General features: G+C 44.2%; 1 pseudogene; it reads right to left on the bottom strand.

Moving 5' to 3' along the window:
- Positions 1-21565, bottom strand: part of LOC135545461 (probable E3 ubiquitin-protein ligase MID2) — a 190919-nt pseudogene that overhangs the window by 168383 nt on the left and 971 nt on the right.

Genomic DNA, 21565 nt, shown 5'->3' with positions numbered 1-21565 from the left:
TCATCCTTGATAACAATTGGGTTATTTTCCAATACACTTGTGTATCCACACGTCGGTAGTGCTCCCTATGTTATTGTGTGAAACTAAACAGGTTGAGACTTATTCATATGAACCCACAGCAGTGTGGCCTGAGGCTCTCCCTTATACATCACCCAGAACTGTTCTATTACCTGCTAGCTGGTGAGAACAACTCATTTAAGACACTAGGTGTTACTCAGTACGCTAAACCTCCATGAAGGAGAGAGAGAGAGAGAGAGAGAGAGAGAGATAGATAGACAGAGACAGAGAGATAGATAGACAAACACAGAGAGAGAGTGAGAGAGAGATAGAAGAAAGAGAGAGATAGACAGAGAGAGAGAGAGAGACAGAGAGAGACAGAGCAGACAGAGAAAGAGAGACAGAGAAAGAGAGAGAGAGAGAGAGACAGAGAGAGAGAGAGAGAGATAGACAGAGACAGAGAGAGAGAGAGAGAGAGAGAGACTAACTATTTGCACATGTATTTTAGTCTTTTGGAACTTCTGTGTGTGTAATGTTGACCATTTATTTGTGTTGTTTATTTCACTTTTATTTATTATCTACTTCACTTGCTTTGGCAATGTTAACATAACATGCCAATAAAGCCCCTTGAATTGAATTGAGAGAGATGAAGAGCACTATCTATTTCTGAGTCATGGAGTGAACCAAGCTAGCTCTACACTCTCTCCTCCTTCGATCCCTCTCGCCCTCTCTCCCTCCCTCCTTCCTTCGATCCCTCTCGTCCTCTCTCTCCCTCCCTCCTTCATTCGATCCCTCTCGTTCTCTCTCCCTCCCTCCCTCCCTCCCTCCTTCATTCGATCCCTCTCGTCCTCTCTCCCTCCCTCCTTCATTTGATCCCTCTCATCCTCCCTCCCTCCCTCCTTCATTCGATCCCTCTCGTCCTCTCTGCCTCCCTTACCTCCTCCCTCCCTCCTTCATTCGATCCCTCTCGTCCTCTCCCCCCTCCCTCCTCCTCATTCGATCCCTCTCGTCTTCTCTCTCCCCCCTCCCTCCCTCCTTCTCCCTCTCGTCCTCTCCCTGCCTCCCTCCTTCATTCGATCCCTCTCTCCCTCTCCCTCCCTCCCTCCCTCCTTCAATTGATCCCTCTCGTCCTCTCTCCCTCCCTTACCTCCTTTGATCCCTCTCGTCCTCTCTCACTCCCTCCCTCCTTCATTCGATCCCTCTCATCCTCTCTCCCTCCCTCCCTCCCTCCTTCAATCGATCCCTCTCGTCCTCTCTCTCTCCCTCCCTCATTCATTCGATCCCTCTCGTTCTCTCTCCCTCCCTCACCTCCTTCGATCCCTCTCGTCCTCCTGCCCTCCTTCAAGCCTTCTACCTGCTCTCACTGGCCCGGAACTGAGCTTGGACGAACACACACATGCATTGTATCTGAGTTTGACGGCTGGCAGCTGAGAGTTTCATACACATCTGTGTTCTGTTTATTTGATTAACATAACTGTGTGAAATCATTCATTAATGTATCAAGAGCCTTCTGTTTGGGCATCGCCGTTACTGTGTGTGTGTGTGTGTGTGTGTGTGTGTGTGTGTGTGTGTGTGTGTGTGTGTGTGTGTGTAATCTATGTTTTACAAGAGTGAGTGTATGCAGCGCAGGCCAGCGCACATAACAAGCCTCTGTTGTGCATTCCATGTAGTTACCTTTTATATGTTTGTCTCTCTCTCTCTCTCTCTCTCACACACACACACACACACACACACACACACACACACACACACACACACACACACACACCAGACACACACACACCAGACACAGACACACCAGACAGACACACACACACACACACCAGACACACCACACACACACACACACACACACACACACACACACCAGACACACACACACACACCAGACACACACACCAGACACACACACACCAGACACACACACACACAGGAGGTGGGTGGTGAGTTCCTCCAGCCAGGCGGTATACTGTACCCAGGGGAAAGGGCTCTGGGGCAAGCTGAGGCGGTGTTGCCAGGTGAGATCATGGGAAACACATGTTATAGGGTGGACCCTGCTGGAAGAACACACAGCAGCTGGCTGTTAACTGCCACACGGCGGGAGGGAACCATTTCAGCCTGCCTCAGCTTCTGCTGCTGGAAACTCCTCAACTTTCAGAACAACCTGGTGCTCCATCTGTGTCCGACCAGTTGGGTGTGACCGGTCATAACCTGAACCCTAAACGTTTTGTCCAACCTGTTCTGTGGCTCAGGGTAGCATGACTCAGAGTGGTCCAGCATTCGGAAGAACCTTTTGAAGAACCCTTTTTAGTTCCAGGTAGAATGCTTTTGGTTCCAGGTAGAACCCTTTTGAGTTCCATGTAAAACCCTTTTTAGTTCCAGGTAGAATGCATTTAGTTCCAGGTAGAATGCTTTTGAGTTCCACTAAAAACCCTTTCCCCAGAGGGTTCTACATGGAACCCAAAAGAGTTCTTTAAAGGGTTCTCCCAAATAAACCTTTCATGTTCTAGATCATCAGATTCCCTTCCCTAAAGACCTCTCTCTCGCTCTCTCCCCTCCTGAAAAGGATTTGCCAGTAGATTGTCAACATGATAAATGATGATGACTGCTTGTCTATAGCTTGATAGCCAATATTTTGAAAGTATGATGTTGACATGATCAGTCCAATCAAAGCTACGGTAGATATAATGTGATTTGACATCATTGTGTCTTTGGCCAATGCCCTTGAGCCTTCTTGGACGGGCACTTTTAATGTAAATCTATATCAGCACCCAAGGGGGCTTGAACTGCCAAGCTCTCCCTGTAGATTCTGCGTTGACGTCGTGTTCCCATGAGTGACAGATCACCAAGCCAATCACGGTGCAACTAGAGAAGATTACCAATACCTACGCTCTGTATTGAGGAAGCACTGAGCTAGGCTAAAAAACCTGCATTTTGGAGCTGCCTTTCTCAAGAAAGATAGAATGTTTGTATGCGGCTTTATTAACTCAATGATTGTTTTTTTTCTCACATTGTTTGCAAACAGATGAAAATTACAAAATGAATGCCAAAAATAACTTGCAAAACAGGCTCTGCCCCACCTGCCCTGAATGACGGCTCACCACTGAACCTGTTCCAGAACACTGGAGGGTTCCAGAACACTGGAGGGTTCCAGAACACTGGAGGGTTCCAGAACACTGGTGTGAACACTGGTGTGACCTCTGTGAACAGGCTTCTCTCCAGACCAGCTGGATGGGCTGACAGTCCCTCAGATGTGGGGGCTACAGCCTATGTCTATAAGCCTGAGCATGACAACTGGCCAAGATTCTAGCCTGGACCCTGGTATCTAACTGCCACTGTCAATCAGTAAACCCACTGTATACTGTATCATTACGCTGGCCTGAATGATGCAGCAGGCAGATGGCTCGTCTTCCTCACACAAAATCTTTAAATGGAGATCAACAGAAGCCATAACAATCACATTAAATCTTATTTGCCAGTGAGATGAAACACTCAGTGACATGTGTGAACAGGGTTTGTCATTCTACTGCTTGACCCTATACAAGGCCCAGGGTGGGAGAGAGCAGCTCGGAAAGGGACACTATACAAGGCCCAGGGTGGGAGAGAGCAGCTCAGAAAGGGACCCTGATACAAGGCCCATTCCATATATAGTGCACTATATAAAGGAGTGAGCAGAACGAGGGAGGGATGGCCCGGAGCTCCTGAGGACACATTATGTCACTCCACTTGGCAGAGCCACAGACTTCTGTTACATCACAACCCATTCATGATCTGTGCCCAAGGTGTTCCACGAATGCATATCGTTTGCAAAGTTTCCATTTACAAGGCCAAACTCAGAGGAGAGAGAGCAGCTTCGGAAACGGGACCCTATGGTAGGCCCAGGGTGGGATGTAAAGCTTACTCGCATGTAGGACCCTATAACAACCCACTGTTCCCTCTGCAAACATTCAACTAAAGGCCTTGTCTTTTCAGGCCCACCGTGACTCAACATGTTGCGGAGGACGGTGATCCGTTGTCACAGCATGGCAAGAGGCAACACGATACAAGGCCCAGGGAGTATTGTGAGGAACTGTAGGTGGCGCAGACTGTCAACAACACATTAGACTCCTCATTTCAAATAGAGCCATGGAATGTCTGGAGAGAGTGCTCCAGGGAAAAGAGGCCCACTACAAGGAAACTGGACCAGGGTGATCAACAGACTCTCTTCATTTAACAGGTTGAATACCCATAATCAAGGCCCAGGGTGGTGAGTGAGTGTGTGTGTGTGTGAAAGGTGTGTGTGTGTGTGTGGGGGGGGGGGGCCTCTCCCAGTGCTTAATTTGTAAAAAAACATCAGGAGGCGCCTCTGAGATAATGAAAATAAATAAGCACCTTCATAGCATTGCATGCATATCATCACATTGGAGTAGAGTCATAGAGCAGTAGAGTAGAGACACTTACAGATGTAAGACCCTAACCTATTTAATCATTTTAGTAGATTTAGGGTCTGGGACAAACTCTGCCTTTTATAAACACATTTCTATGTCATTTTATATGAGTTGAACTTTAATTCAAAAGGTTAAGTTGTAGCAACCTCATGATGGGTTTAGGGAAAATGTTATTATCGTGCAGTAGCCTAAACACATCACTGTTACATTGAACTGGGTGAATGACAGTAGCAAACATCATGTTACATTGAACTGGGTGAATGACAGAACCTAAACATCACTGTTACATTGTTAATCACAACCCATTCATTGAACTGGGTGAATGACAGTAACCTAAACCTGTCACTGTTACATTGAACTGGGTGAATGAGAGTGCAAACACATCACTGTTACATTGAACTGGGTGAATGACAGTAGCCTAAACACATCACTGTTACATTGAACTGGGTGAATGACAGTAGCCTAAACCCATCACTGTTACATTGAACTGGGTGAATGACAGTAGCTAAACACATCACTGTTACATTGAACTGGGTGAATGACAGTAGCCTAAACCTGTCACTGTTACATTGAACTGGGTGAATGACATTCAACTAAACCTGTCACTGTTACATTGAACTGGGTGAATGACAGTAACTAAACCCATCACTGTTACATTGAACTGGGTGAATGACAGTAACCTAAACCTGTCACTGTTACATTGAATGGCAATGAGGCAACCTAAACCCATCACTGTTACATTGAACTGGGTGAATGACAGTAACCTAAACACATCACTGTGACATTGAACTGGGTGAATGACAGTAACCTAAACCCATCACTGTTACATTGAACTGGGTGAATGACAGTCCTAAACCCATCACTTTACATTGAACTGGGTGAATGACAGTAACCTAAACCCATCACTGTTACATTGAACTGGGTGAATGACAGTAGCCTAAACCCATCACTGTTACATTGAACTGGGTGAACACAGACAGTAACCTAAACCCGTCACTGTTACATTGAACTGGGTGAATGACAGTAGCCTAAACACATCACTGTTACATTGAACTGGGTGAATGACAGTAACCTAAACCCATCACTGTTACATTGAACTGGGTGAATGACAGTAACCTAAACCTGTCACTGTTACATTGAACTGGGTGAATGACAGTAACCTAAACCTGTCACTGTTACATTGAACTGGGTGAATGACAAAAAACATCACTGTTACATTGAACTGGGTGAATATGAATGAAAGTAACCTAAACCTGTCACTGTTACATTGAACTGGGTGAATGACAGTAACCTAAACCTCACTGTTACATTGAACTGGGTGAAAATGAATGACAGTAACCTAAACCTGTCACTGTTACATTGAACTGGGTGAATATGAATGACAGTACCTAAACCCATCACTGTTACATTGAACTGGGTGAATGACAGTAACCTAAACCCATCACTGTTACATTGAACTGGGTGAATATGAATGACAGTAACCTAAACCTGTCACTGTTACATTGAACTGGGTGAATGACAGTAACCTAAACCCATCACTGTTACATTGAACTGGGTGAATGACATAACCACATGTCACTGTTACATTGAACTGGGTGAATATGAATGACAGTAGATAAACCCATCACTGTTACATTGAACTGGGTGAATGACAGTAACCTAAACCCATCACTGTTACATTGAACTGGGTGAATGACAGTAACCTAAACCCATCACTGTTACATTGAACTGGGTGAATGACAGTAACCTAAACCCATCACTGTTACATTGAACTGGGTGAATGACAGTAACCTAAACCTGTCACTGTTACATTGAACTGGGTGAATGACAGTAACCTAAACCTGTCACTGTTACATTGAACTGGGTGAATGACAGTAAACTAAACCTGTCACTGTTACATTGAACTGGGTGAATGACAGTAACCTAAACCTGTCACTGTTACATTGAACTGGGTGAATGACAGTAACCTAAACCTGTCACTGTTACATTGAACTGGGTGAAAATGAATGACAGTAACCTAAACCTGTCACTGTTACATTGAACTGGGTGAATGACAGTAACCTAAACCTGTCACTGTTACATTGAACTGGGTGAAAATGAATGACAGTAACCTAAACCTGTCACTGTTACATTGAACTGGGTGAATATGAATGACAGTCATCCAATAAGCTGTAATAGAAATATGGCTGTCACTGTTACATCTTAAACAACACCGACCACCACTGTTAGGCCTTGTGAAATGACAGTAACCTAAAAAAGAAGCTATTGATCCTCTGTTAAATTATAGTCCTAACTAGTTTTATAGGCTTTTCTGAATTATTTAATGAATGACAGTAATTCTAAACCTTAGTAATTTATTTAAATGAAATGTGCAGCTATGATTCTATAGGTAATAAATGATGAAGGACCCTTCCTTCCCCTGGCTATGATTCTATAGGTAATAAATGATGAAGGACCCTTCCTTCCCCTATGATTCTATAAGGACATAAATATGAATTATAGAACTTCCTTCCCTGGGATTCTATAGGTAATAAATGATGAAGGACCCTTCCTTAACCCATCACTATAGTTAAATGATGAAGGATTCCTTCCCCTGGCTGTGATTCTATAGGGTAATAAATGATGAAGTACCCTTCCTTCCCCTATCATTCTTACATTGAACCCTTCCTTCCCCTGGCTATGATTCTATAGGTAATAAATGATGAAGGACCCTTCCTTCCCTGGCTATGATTCTATAGGTAATAAATGATGAAGGACCCTTCCTTCCCCTGGCTATGATTCTATAGGTAATAAATGATGAAGGACCCTTCCTTACCCTGGCATCACTGTTAAATTGAACCCTTCCTTCCCCTGGCTGTGATTCTATAGGTAATAAATGATGAAGGACCCTTCCTTCCCTGTATGATTCTATTGAAATAAATGATGAAGGACCCTTCCTTCCCTGAATGATTCAGTAATAAATGAAAGGACCCTTCACCCCTGTTGATTCTATAGGTAATAAATGATGACTTCCTTCCCCTGGTGAATAGAATAAATGATAACCTTCCTTCCCCTGGCACTGTTACATAAATGAACTGGGTGAATGAAATAAATGATGAAACCCTTCCTTCCCCTGGCTATGATTCATTGAACTGGGTATGATTCTATAGGTAATAAATGATGAAGGACCCTTCCTTCCCCTGGCTATGATTCTATAGGTAATAAATGATGAAGGACCCTTCCTTCCCCTGGCTATGAATAGGTAATAAATGATAAGGACCTTCCTTCCCATCATTCTAAAGTTAAATGATGAACTGGGATTCTATAGAATAAATGATGAAGGACCCTTCCTTCCCCTGGCTATGATTCTATAGATAATAAATGATGAATGACCCTTCACCCTGTTATTCATTGAACTAAATGATGAAGGACCCTTCCTTCCCCTGGCTATGATTCTATAGTAATAAATGATGAAGGACCCTTCACCCTGTTACATTAATAAATGATGAAGCACTTCCTTCCCCTGGCTATGATTCTATAGGTAATAAATGATAACCCTTCCTTCCCCTGGCTACTATAGTTAAATGATGAAGGACCCTTCCTTACCCTGGCTATGATTCTATAGGTAATAAATGATGAAAGACCCTTCCTTCCCCTGGCTATGATTCTATAGGTAATAAATGATGAAGGACCCTTCCTTCCCTGAATGATTCTAGTAAATGATGAAACCTGTTCACTGTTATTCTATAGGTAATAAATGATGAAGGACCCTTCCTTCCCCTGAATGATTCTGTAGGTAATAAATGATGAAGGACCCTTCCTCACCCTGGCTATGATTCTATAGGTAATAAATGAACCCTTCCTTCCCCTGGCTGTGATTCTATAGGTAATAAATGATGAAGGACCCTTCCTTACCCTGGCTATGATTCTAAAATAAATGATGAAGGACCTTCCTTCCCTGGCTGTGATTCTATTAATAAATGATGAAGGACCCTTCCTTACCCTGGCTATGATTCTATAGGTAATAAATGATGAAGGACCCTTCCTTCCCTGGCTATGATTCTATAAGGACATAAATGATGAAGGACCCTTCCTTCCCCTGGCTATGATTCTATAAGGACATAAATGATGAAGGACCCTTCCTTCCCCTGGCTATGATTCTATAAGGACATAAATGATGAAGGACCCTTCCTTCCCCTGGCTATGATTCTATAGGTAATAAATGATGAAGGACCCTTCCTTAACCTGGCTATGATTCTATAGGTAATAAATGATGAAGGACCCTTCCTTCCCCTGGCTATGATTCTATAGGTAATAAATGATGAAGGACCCTTCCTTAACCTGGCTATGATTCTATAAGGACATAAATGATGAAGCACCCTTCACCACTGTTGATTCTATAGGTAATAAATGATGAATGACCCTTCCTTCCCCTGGCTATGATTCTATAGGTAATAAATGATGAAGGACCCTTCCTTCCCTGGCTATGATTCTATAGATAATAAATGATGAAGGACCCTTCCTTCCCTGGCTGTGATTCTATAGGTAATAAATGATGAAGGACCCTTCCTTCCCCTGGCTATGATTCTATAGGTAATAAATGATGAAGGACCCTTCCTTCCCTGGCTGTGATTCTATAGGTAATAAATGATGAAGGACCCTTCCTTACCCTGGCTATGATTCTATAGGTAATAAATGATGAAGGACCCTTCCTTCCCCTGGCTGTGATTCTATAGGTAATAAATGATGAAGGACCCTTCCTTCCCCTGGCTATGATTCTATAAGGAAATAAATGATGAATGACCCTTCCTTCCCCTGGCTATGATTCTATAGGTAATAAATGATGAAGGACCCTTCCTTCCCCTGGCTATGATTCTATAGGTAATAAATGATGAAGGACCCTTCCTTAACCTGGCTATGATTCTATAAGGACATAAATGATGAAGGACCCTTCCTTACCCTGGCTATGATTCTATAGGTAATAAATGATGAAGGACCCTTCCTTCCCTGGCTATGATTCTATAGGTAATAAATGATGAAGCACCCTTCCTTACCCTGGCTATGATTCTATAGATAATAAATGATGAAGGACCCTTCCTTCCCCTGGCTGTGATTCTATAGGTAATAAATGATGAAGGACCCTTCCTTCCCCTGGCTATGATTCTATAGGTAATAAATGATGAAGGACCCTTCCTTCCCCTGTGATTCTATAGGTAATAAATGATGAAGGACCCTTCCTTACCCTGGCTATGATTCTATAGGTAATAAATGATGAAGGACCCTTCCTTCCCTGGCTGTGATTCTATAAGATGAAGGACCCTAATTCTATAGATAATAAATGATGGAGGACCCTTCCTTCCCCTGGCTATGATTCTATAAGGAAATAAATGATGAATGACCCTTCCTTCCCCTGGCTATGATTCTATAAGGTAATAAATGATGAAGGACCCTTCCTTCCCCTGGCTATGATTCTATAGATAATAAATGATGAAGGACCCTTCCTTCCCTGGCTAAGATTCTATAGGTAATAAATGATGAAGGACCCTTCCTTCCTCTGGCTATGATTCTATAGGTAATAAATGATGAAGGACCTTCCCCTGGCTATGATTCTATAGGTAATAAATGATGCAGACCCTTCCTTCCCCTGGCTATGATTCTAAAAGGAAATAAATGATGAATGACCCTTCCTTCCCTGGCTATGATTCTATAAGGAAATAAATTATGAAGTGCAACACTGGAGAGATGAGAGTTGCAGGCTCACGTCTATAAGAGCAGAGAGATGAGAGTTGTAGGCTCACGTCTATAAGAGCAGAGAGATGAGAGTTGCAGGCTCACGTCTATAAGAGCAGAGAGATGAGAGTTGTAGGCTCACGTCTATAAGAGCAGAGCGATGAGAGTTGCAGGATCACGTCTATAAGAGCAGAGAGATGAGAGTTGTAGGCTCACGTCTATAAGAGCAGACAGATGAGAGTTGTAGGCTCCCGTCTATAAGAGCAGAGAGATGAGAGTTGCAGGATCACGTCTATAAGAGCAGAGAGATGAGAGTTGTAGGCTCACGTCTATAAGAGATGAGAGTTGCAGGCTCACGTCTATAAGAGCAGAGAGATGAGAGTTGCAGGCTCACGTCTATAAGAGCAGAGAGATGAGATAAATTATAAGAGCATAGAAAGTGAATCTCAATCTCTTATGACTCTCACACACAGCCACGTCCAAAGAGCAGAGTTTTCACGTCTAAAGAGCAGAGAGATGAGACTTCAAAACCATAGAGTTGCAGGCTCAACCCATAATCATCCCTTGAGAATATCAGGCCCGGGCATAAGCCAAAATGAGGTTCCAGTCCAAAGAGGAGAGGTTGTACCCGATCCGGACAAAATGGTTCCAGTCACGTCTAAAGAGCAGGAGATGGTTGCACTCCGTCTATAAGAGCAGAAATGAGAGTCCAAAATGGAGGGCTCATGTCCGGCAGAGATAGGTTGAGAGTTGTAGGCCAGTCTGTAAATGGAGAGTTGTCCAGATAAGAGCAGAGAGATGATCCAGGCTTAAATTAAACACTTGTTCTCTCACAATATAACAAGAGAGAGGGAGATGAATAATAGAACATAGAAAGTGAATCTCAATCTCATTTAACTAGAATTGCACACAGCCACAGCCAACATTTTTCAAACAGAGACTTCAAAACTAAGCCAGGCCCAACCCAAATATCCCTTAGAATATATAGCCTAGGTTCCAGTCCAAAATGGAGAGGTACTGAACATGCTAGTTTTCAGTCAAAATGGAGAGGTACCATCCGCCAAAATTTATCTCCAGTCCAAAATGAGAGGTACCAGAAATCCAGTGGGATCCGTTAAATTAAACACTTGCTCTCTCTACAATATAACAATGAATAATAGCACAGATGGGTGAGATGGGGTGCATTTAAATCCCATTGCTCATCCGGACTTAACATTTGTCCAATACAGTCTCTATTTAACAGCATGGGATGGGGCCTAGAGTCCCAGTTCTGCTGGGACTTCAACACAATGCAACAGTCTCTAAATGATTTATCTGGTGAGATGGGACCTAGAAATACCATTCTGTTGGAACTAAACTCAACAGTAGAAGCAGTGATGGGTGGGATGGGACCAGAGTCCCATTCTGCTGGGACTAACACCTCTACAGTCTCTATAGGTGGGATGGGGCCAGAGTCCCATTCTGCTGGGACTAACACCTCTACAGTCTCTATAGGTGTGATGGGACCAGAGTCCCATTCTGCTGGAACTAACACCTCTACAGTCGCTATAGGTGGGATGGGGTGAGAGGTTAGCCATGTCATTGTGAGAGGTTAGCCATGTCATTGTGAGAGGTTAGCCATGTCATAGTGAGAAGTTAGCCATGTCATTGTGGGAGGTTAGCCATGTCATAGTGAGAGATTAGCCATGTCATAGTGAGAGATTAGCCATGTCATAGTGAGAGGTTAGCCATGTCATTGTGGGAGGTTAGCCATGTCATAGTGATGTCAGGTTAGCCATGTCATTGTGAGAGGTTAGCCATGTCATTGTGAGAGATTAGCCATGTCACAGTGTGTAGTGAGATATTAGCCATGTCATAGTGAGAGGTTAGCCATGTCATTGTGGGAGGTTAGCCATGTCATAGTGAGAGGTTAGCCATGTCATTGTGAAAGGCTAGCCATGTCACAGTGTGTAGTGAGATATTAGCCATGTCATAGTGAGAGATTAGCCATGTCATAGTGAGAGGTTAGCCATGTCATAGTGAGAGATTAGCCATGTCATAGTGAGAGGCTAGCCATGTCATGTGTAGTGAGAGGCTAGCCATGTCATAGTGAGAGGCTAGCCATGTCATAGTGAGAGGTTAGCCATGTCATAGTGAGAGGTTAGCCATGTCATTGTGGGAGGCTAGCCATGTCACAGTGTGTAGTGAAGGCTAGCCATGTCATAGTGAGAGATTAGCCATGTCATAGTGAGAAGTTAGCCATGTCATTGTGGGAGGTTAGCCATGTCATAGTGAGAGATTAGCCATGTCATAGTGAGAGATTAGCCATGTCATAGTGAGAGGCACATCATGCTGCTTTAGAATGTACTTCCTCTGGTCCTCCTCCAGCCCAACGTTTGGGAGCCCAACACTTCCTCTGGTACTCCTCCAGCCCAACGTTTGTATCACAACTAAAACGGCATAAATAACTATGTTTCTTTGTCAACCTCTCAACACCGTGTGTTCAAATGTGCGCTATCGTTTGTAGAATATATCCTTTGTATTTGAATCAGTTATGTTCATTTCTATTCTTCATACTATAAAAAATTATACCACATAATTCTAAGTAAATCTTGCCTGCTAAATGAACGAGTGTAGCCCACAGCAATACTGTATGGCATAGCCACATCAGGACCTAACTTAAGGAAAACTCAAGAGGTATGCGATTCTGTTCTTCTGAAAATAGACTACATTTTTTTCTCATTATAATGCTTCTTTAGACCTGTCTAAAATAAATAATGGATTTACTGTGATGGTGTAGACTATATTAAATAGATCTAATATGTAGATGTTCCCAAAGGTCAGCATCAGTGGCTTTGTGCGGAAGTCAGAAGATGTTAAATGTGTTTATGTTAATTAACGGGGTCAATTACTGTGAGAACGGCAGCTATTTGCTTGACAATCACCAGCTGACAACATTTCATGACCTCCACAGCCCTAGTAGTGAGACATTAGTCTTGTCATTATGTGTGTGTGTGTGTGTGTGTGTGTGTGTGTGTGTGTGTGTGTGTGTGTGTGTGTGTGTGTGTGTGTTTGCGTGCGCGCGTGCGTGTGTGTGTGTGTGCGTGTGTGTGTGTGTGCGTGCCTGCGTGCGCGTGCGTGCGTGTGTGTGTGTGTGTGCGCGCGTGTGTGTGTGCCTGTGCCTGCCTGCCTGCGTGCGCGCGTGCGTGCGTGTGTGTGTGCGCGCGTGTGTGTGTGTGCGTGTGTGTGTGTGTGTGTGTGGACCCCATCAGCCCCCCTGGTACGATGTTAGCTAAGCTAAACAGGATAAATAAATCATCCCTTATCCATTTGGCTCCAACCATAACCAATTCTCTCATCAGGTTATAAAAACACTACCCACATCTACAGAACTGTAACTTTGTTTCAGCCATCATATCAGAGGCACTTCTGTCCTGGGGTTGTCCTAAATGGCACCCAATAAAGTATCATTCTGCTTCTCCTACTATTTATGGGCCCAGGTCAAAAGTAGTGCACTAAGTAGGGAATAGGGTGCCATTTTAGGCATATACATTTCAGCTGTTATATCAGAGGCACGTCTGTGTACTGTATGCACTGCATACAGAACAGTATGTATCTCAAGGGTCAACACGGCGGTTATACAACAACAGAAGCTTTTTAACATATCAGTTGATCCACCCAAGTCCCCTGAAGTGTTTATTCAACAGCCCCCCCCCCCCCCCTCACAACAACAATAACAGGGCGATATTGAAGCCAAACAAGGGACAGACCACACACTGTTTTCTGTCTGAGCACAGTAGCAGTCCATCTCCTTCTCTAACGCCCTTACTGAGTACAGAGAGAGCAGGTTGTGCCCCCAAACGGCACCCTGTTCCCTGCATAGTGCACTACTTTTGACCAGGGCCCATGGGGCTCTATACAGTATAGGTTATATATATATGGTACCACTTGGGACGTAGCCTACTGTGCGTTGAATTCAAACTGGAACGTTTTATAACAAGCTAGTCATCAGTACCTCTTTGTTTGAGCTTGTTTGTTAGGGGTTTGAAATACGAACGACAAGTCTGATTTGTCTGATGTGAAACTGAGCTAAAGAGTGTTGTCATGTAACGCTAGGAGAGCGAGAAGGGGGAGGGGTATAGTAATAGCCTGCACTGCTGTAGCAGGGCTGGGACCACGGCAACCTAACCGACAGTGCCGTGCAAAGGTATTCATCCCCCTTGCCGTTATTTTCCTATTTTGTTGCATTACAAATTGTAATTTAAATTGCTTTTTATTTGGATTTCATGTAATGGACATACACCATATGTATTCACCCCATAGGAAACCATATGTATTCACCCCATAGGAAACTATATGTATTCACCCCATAGGAAACCATATGTATTCACCCCATAGGAAACCATATGTATTCACCCCATAGGAAACCATATGTATTCACCCCATAGGAAACCATATGTATTCACCCCATAGGAAACCATATGTATTCACCCCATATGTATTCACCCCATAGGAAACCATATGTATTCACCCCATAGGAAACCATATGTATTCACTCCATAGGAAACCATATGTATTCACCCCATAGGAAACCATATGTATTCACCCCATAGGAAACCATATGTATTCACCCCATAGGAAACCATATGTATTCACCCCATAGGAAACCATATCTATTCACCCCATAGGAAACCATATGTATTCACCCCATAGGAAACCATATGTATTCATCCCATAGGAAACCATATGTATTCACTCCATAGGAAACCATATGTATTCACCCCATAGGAAACCATATGTATTCACCCCATAGGAAACCATATGTATTCACCCCATAGGAAACCATATGTATTCACCCCATAGGAAACCATATGTATTCACCCCATAGGAAACCATATGTATTCACCCCATAGGAAACCTCTAAATAAGATCTGGTGAAACCAATTACCTTCAGAAGTCACATAATTAGTTAAATAAAGTCCATCTGTGTGCAATCTAAGTGTCACATGATCAGTCACATGATCTCAGTACATATACACCTGTTCTGAAAGGCCCCAGAGTCTGCAACACCACAAATCAAGGGGAACCACCAAGCAAGTGGCATCATGAAGACCAATGAGCTCTCCAAACAGGTCAGGGACAAAGTTGTGGAGAAATACAGATCAGGGTTGGGTTATAAAAAAATATCCGAATCTTTGAACATCCCACGGAGCATTATTAAAAAATAGAAAGAATATGGCACCAAAACAAACCTGCCAAGAGAGAGCCGGCCACCAAAACTCACAGACCAGAAGGGCATTAATCAGAGAGGCAACAAAGAGACCAAAGATAACCCTGAAGGAGCTGCAAAGCTCCATAGTGGAGATTGAAGTATCTGTCTATAGGACCACTTTAAGTCGTACACTCCACAGAGCTGGGCTTTACGGAAGAGTGGCCAGAAAAAAAGACATTGCTTCAAGAACAAAATAAGCAAACACGTTGTTTGCCAAAAGGCATGTGGAAGACTCCCCAAACATATGGAAGAAGGTACTCTGGTCAGATGAGACTAAAATGTAGGTTTTTGGCCATCAAAGAAACGTTATGTCTGGCGCAAACCCAGCACCTCTCATCACAGTGAGAACATCATCCCCACAGTGAAGCATGGTGTTGGCAGCATCATGCTGTGGGGATGTTTTTCATTGGCAGGGACTGAGAAACGGGTCAGAATTGAAGGAATGATGGGAAATTCTTGAGGAAAACCTGTTTCAGTCTTCCAGAGATTTGAGACTGTGATGGAGGTTCACCTTCCAGCAGGACAATGACCCTAAGCATACTGCTAAAGCAACACTCAAGTGGTTTAAGGGGAAACATGTAAATGTCTTGGAATGGCCTAGTCAAAGCCCAGACATCAATCCAATTGAGAATCTGTGGTATGACTTAAAGATTACTGTACACCATTGGAACCCATCCAACTTGAAGGAGCTGGAGCAGTTTTGCCTTGAAGAATGGGCAAAAATCCCAGTGGCTAGATGTGCCAAGCTTATAGAGACCTACCCCAAGAGGCTTGCAGCTGTAATTGCTGCAAAAGGTGTCTCTACAAATTATTGACTTTTGGGGGGGGGGGGGGGGGTGAATAGTTATGCAGGCTCCACTTTTCCATTTTTTTTGTCTTATTTCTTGTTTGTTTCACCCCTCAAAAATATTTTGCATCTTCAAATTGGTAGGCGTGTTGTGTAGATCAAATTATACAAACCCCCAAAACATCCATTTTAATTCCAGGTTGTAAGGCAACAAAATAGGAAAAAATGCCAAGGGGGGTGAATACTTTCGCAAGCCACTGTAATCCACTCTACAGTACAGTCCACAGTACAGTCCACAGCAGGGCTGGAGCCACGGCACTCTAACCTAATCCACTCTACAGTACAGTCCACAGTACAGTCCACAGCAGGGCTGGAGACAGGGCACTCTAACCTAATACACTCTACAGTACAGCCCACAGTACAGTCCACAGCAGGGCTGGAGACAGGGCACTCTAACCTAATACACTCTACAGTACAGCCCACAGTACAGTCCACAGCAGGGCTGGAGACAGGGCACTCTAACCTAATACACTCTACAGTACAGCCCACAGTACAGTCCACAGCAGGGCTGGAGACAGGGCACTCTAACCTAATCCACTCTACAGTACAGTCCACAGTACAGTCCACAGTAGGGCTGGAGCCACGGCACTCTAACCTAATCCACTCTACAGTACAGTCCACAGTACAGTCCACAGCAGGGCTGGAGACAGGGCACTCTAACCTAATACACTCTACAGTACAGTCCACAGCTGCCTCTTTAGACAGACACTGATTGGCAGTTATGGGGATACTGGATTTGGTCAGTTGTTCTCTCTCAGACTATACAGAGAAAGATATAATGATACATTCAATCTAGAAATACTGTATGACCTGCTCGGTTGTAGTAAAACAGCAATTGATCTAAACAGTGCTCAGATGCAATAGGCCAGGAAAATAGGCCCGGATAAAAGGCCAATAGGCCAGGATAATAGGCCCGGATAATAGGCCAGGATAATAGGCCAGGATAAAGGCCAGGCCAGGATAATAGGCCAGGATAAAAGGCCAGGAGGCCCGGATAATAGGAGGATAAAAGGCCAGGATAATAGGCCCGGATAATAGGCCAGGATATAAGGCCAGGATAATAGGCCAGGATAAAAGGCCAGGATAATAGGCCAGGATAAAAGGCCAGGATAATAGGCCCGGATAATAGGCCAGGATATAAGGCCAGGATAATAGGCCAGGATAAAAGGCCAGGATAATAGGCCCGGATAATAGGCCAGGATAAAAGGCCAGGATAAAAGGCCCGGATAATAGGCCAGGATAAAAGGCCAGGATAATAGGCCAGGATAATAGGCCCGGATAATAGGCCAGGATAAAAGGCCAGGATAATAGGCCAGGATAATAGGCCAGGATAATAGGCCAGGATAAAAGGCCAGGATAATAGGCCAGGATAAAAGGCCAGGATAATAGGCCCGGATAATAGGCCAGGATAATAGGCCAGGATAATAGGCCAGGATAATAGGCCCGGATAATAGGCCAGGATAATAGGCCAGGATAATAGGCCAGGATAATAGGCCAGGATAAAAGGCCAGGATAATAGGCCAGGATAAAAGGCCAGGATAATAGGCCAGGGCCATAATAGGCCCGGATAATAGGCCAGGATAATAGGCCAGGATATAAGGCCAGGATAATAGGCCAGGATAATAGGACCTTGGGGCGGATAAAAGGCCAGGATTCGAAGAAGAAGGAAAACAAAAGAGGGAAGTGGTTATAACCGTAAGGGACCACAGGACAATTCATTATTTGTATTTAATTCAACATTATGTTTAAAAAAAATAATACTTAAGCATTAGCTGTATTTTTTTGTTGTTGTTGTACAGATTATACCGTAGGGCATGCAGCCAAAGGAGGTTGGTGGCACCTTAATTGGGGAGGACGGACTCGTGGTAATGACTGGAGTGGAATGGTATCCATACATTAAAAAAAGACATGTCTCCATGTGTTTGATGCCATTCCATTCACGCCGTTCCAGACATTATTATGAGCCGTCCTCCCCTCACCAGCCCCCACTGCATGCACCAGTATCATGTTAATCCTCCAGATACGTATCAAATCAGGACGGCTGCTAATATGATGTTCTACTCAATTACCCATAAAGTGATCCAATACTTCAACATCACCACATTGTCCAGATCTGGTGATTGTTCAGATTTTTTTTTTTTTTTTTTTTTACATTACATTTATTTAACCAGGAAAAGACCGTTTACGAGGGGGGACCTGGCAAGAGATCAACAGGAAGTAGTCTGCATGTACACAACAACACAAGAACAGAATACAATACATTAAAACAATGGTCAATCGTATTATTATTATTATTATTATAATCTTGTGGAGCCCATATAAACTAATGTGAGAGAATTAGATCTATAAGTCAAATTCAAATCAACATTACATTTTGAAAGCGAGTGTTATTAATTGGGAGAGTGCCGCTGACCGTACTCGAGCACTGAGCAGTGCAACTCGGACTGTTTTCTACGCCACAGATTTATTACAGGACTCTGCTGACTGTATGAGTTTTGATTTTAAAAGTCAAACCTTATTGAGCTCGATTGCTTATCCGAAATGTCACAAATTAACATAATATTTTAGCAACATCTGACATATACTTTGATTTACATCTTCAGCAACGTGAAACACAAGCCGCCGAACCGTACAGTAGCCGAGCCCAAAGGCCAGCAGGTGGCGACATTGAGTCATTTTCATTTGACCATCCAAATGCATTGTATGCAGCCAGCAATACATTTGTATCCCTCGTAAAAAAAACACATACATTCAGGCTGCATAGGGATCGATTTCCTCCTTTACTTTATTTAATGGCGAGAAGGCGGAAAGAAATTAGGAAAATATACGTACTTTCCTTATGAAACACCATTTTCCATCAACATGCTAGACTGCCTACATGCAAATCCTGGGTGTTATGTATGGTATTAAGCCAATTAGGTTGAAACTATATTTTAAAAAATCCTATTTACAATAACTGTCTACTAGGGAACAGTGGGTTAACTGCCTCGTTCAGGGGCAGAACTAAATATTTTTTACCTTGTCCGCTTGGGAAATCGATCCAGCAATCTTTTGGTTACTGGCCCAACGCTCTAACCCCTGGGCTACCTGCCGACCCGGGGATATTACCTGCCTCCCCTGGGCTACCAGCCGACCCCCGGATATTACCTGCCTCCCCTGGGCTACCTGCCGACCTGGGGTTATTAGCTGCCTCCCCTGGGCTATTACCTGTCTCCCCTGGGCTATTACCTGCCTCCCCTGGGCTATTACCTGCCTCCCCTGGGCTATTACCTGCCTCCCCTGGGCTATTACTTGCCTCCCCTGGGCTATTACCTGCATCCCCTGGGCTATTACCTGCCTACCCTGGGCTATTACCTGTCTCCCCTGGGCTATTACCTGCCTCCCCTGGGCTACCTGCCGACCAGGAGATATTACCTGCCTCCCCTGGGCTATTACCTGCCGCCCCTGGGCTATTGCCTCCCCATGTCGGTGTACCTGCCGCCCCTGGGCTATTACCTGCCTCCCCTGGACTATTACCTGCCTCCCCTGGGCTAGTACCTGTCTCCCCTGGGCTATTACCTGCCTCCCCTGGGCTACCTGCCGACCAGGAGATATTACCTGCCTCCCCTGGGCTATTACCTGGCGCCCCTGGGCTATTACCTGCCTCCCCTGGGCTATTACCTGCCGCCCCTGGGCTATTACCTGCCTCCCCTGGGCTATTACCTGCCTCCCCTGGGCTATGACCTGCCTCCCCTGGGCTATTACCTGCCTCCCCTGGGCTATTACCTGCCGCCCCTAGGCTACCTAATTAATTCTCCCTCGGCTACCTGACGCCCCTAGGCTACCTAATTAATTCTCCCTAGGCTACCTGACGCCCCTAGGCTACCTAATTAATTTTCCCTAGGCTACCTGATGCCCCTAGGCTACCTAATTAATTATCCCTAGGCTACCTGACACCCCTAGGCTACCTAATTAATTCTCCCTAGGCTACCTGACGCCCCTAGGCTACCTAATTAATTCTCCCTCGGCTACCTGACGCCCCTAGGCTACCTAATTAATTCTCCCTAGGCTACCTGACGCCCCTAGGCTACCTAATTAATTCTCCCTAGGCTACCTGACGCCCCTAGGCTACCTAATTAATTCTCCCTCGGCTACCTGACGTCCCTAGGCTACCTAATTAATTCTCCCTAGGCTACCTGACGCCCCTAGGCTACCTAATTAATTCTCCCTAGGCTACCTGACGCCCCTAGGGATTCTGTATATTTTATGCATGTTTCTTTTATTGGCATCACATTAGTGGAAACCAGCACTGTTCTCAGGGCAGACCTGGTTTTACCTAGGATATGTTTGAGTCATGTTGGGGACAATCTTAGCATGTTAGCTAAACCTTTACCTAATTCTCCTAACCTGCCATGTTAATTCTCCTAATTTGCTGTTTACATTCTCTTAACCTGCTACGAAAAGTCTCTTCTGCTAGTAAAAACCGGCAGACGTGCCCTGAGAACAATCTTGGTGTCCACTTACGTGACACTGCACTGGGTTAGGTTACGCTTCGAACACACCGACAGCTTCATTTCATTTTGGTACATCAGAATTACATTCATTTCTAATGAAACGCATAGTTTGACTCATACGTTGGATAAATCCAACCTATGGACCACACCGAACGCACTGCAACTGCAGCATTGTGTTGCAGAGGCAGTTGCAGTGCGTTCGGTGTGGTCCATAGGTTGGATTAATCCAAAGTATGTGTCAAACTGTATGTGTAGATGGCTTGACAGAAATGGTAGCAGAGGGTGAACGTTGAACTCTTGTTGCATATATATCCAGATGATGCTGTGTACAATTTTGCGCAAAAACCATGTCCGTGTGTTGGAAGCATTATGGTGAAAAAACAGACTGCTGCAACCTGATTGGCTGAATGCGTTTTACACAACATCCGAGATTAGCATTATAGCCACCCTATCATGGTGGTGTAACATTGTTTCATATGGAAAGTAGGCATATTTTGGCCTTTTTTTCCCTTCTCACCATTAAATAAAGTTGAGGAAATCAAAGCCTATGCAGTCTGAATGGAGAATGTTTTAGGTACGAACCAGTCCACGAGGGATACGAATGTATTGACACGAGGGATATTGAATGTATCGCATACAATGCGTTTTGGAGGGTAAAATGAAAACTACTCAATATCGCCATCTGCCGGCCTTTGTACTAACAGTAGCATATGCTTCAGTCAGACAACAAGGCTATTGTCCACTAAATGGCACATCATGACAAACACACATTCCAAAGGCCATAGGTGATAACAGCTAGCTATTGACCATTGAATCATTAAATTCTATTGATCATTGGAAT

Source organism: Oncorhynchus masou, chromosome 9 (genome assembly GCF_036934945.1).
Source record: "Oncorhynchus masou masou isolate Uvic2021 chromosome 9, UVic_Omas_1.1, whole genome shotgun sequence".
NCBI lineage: Eukaryota > Metazoa > Chordata > Actinopteri > Salmoniformes > Salmonidae > Oncorhynchus > Oncorhynchus masou.
The sequence above is the reverse complement of the archived record's forward strand: the minus strand, read 5'-3'. Positions and strand labels throughout refer to the sequence as shown.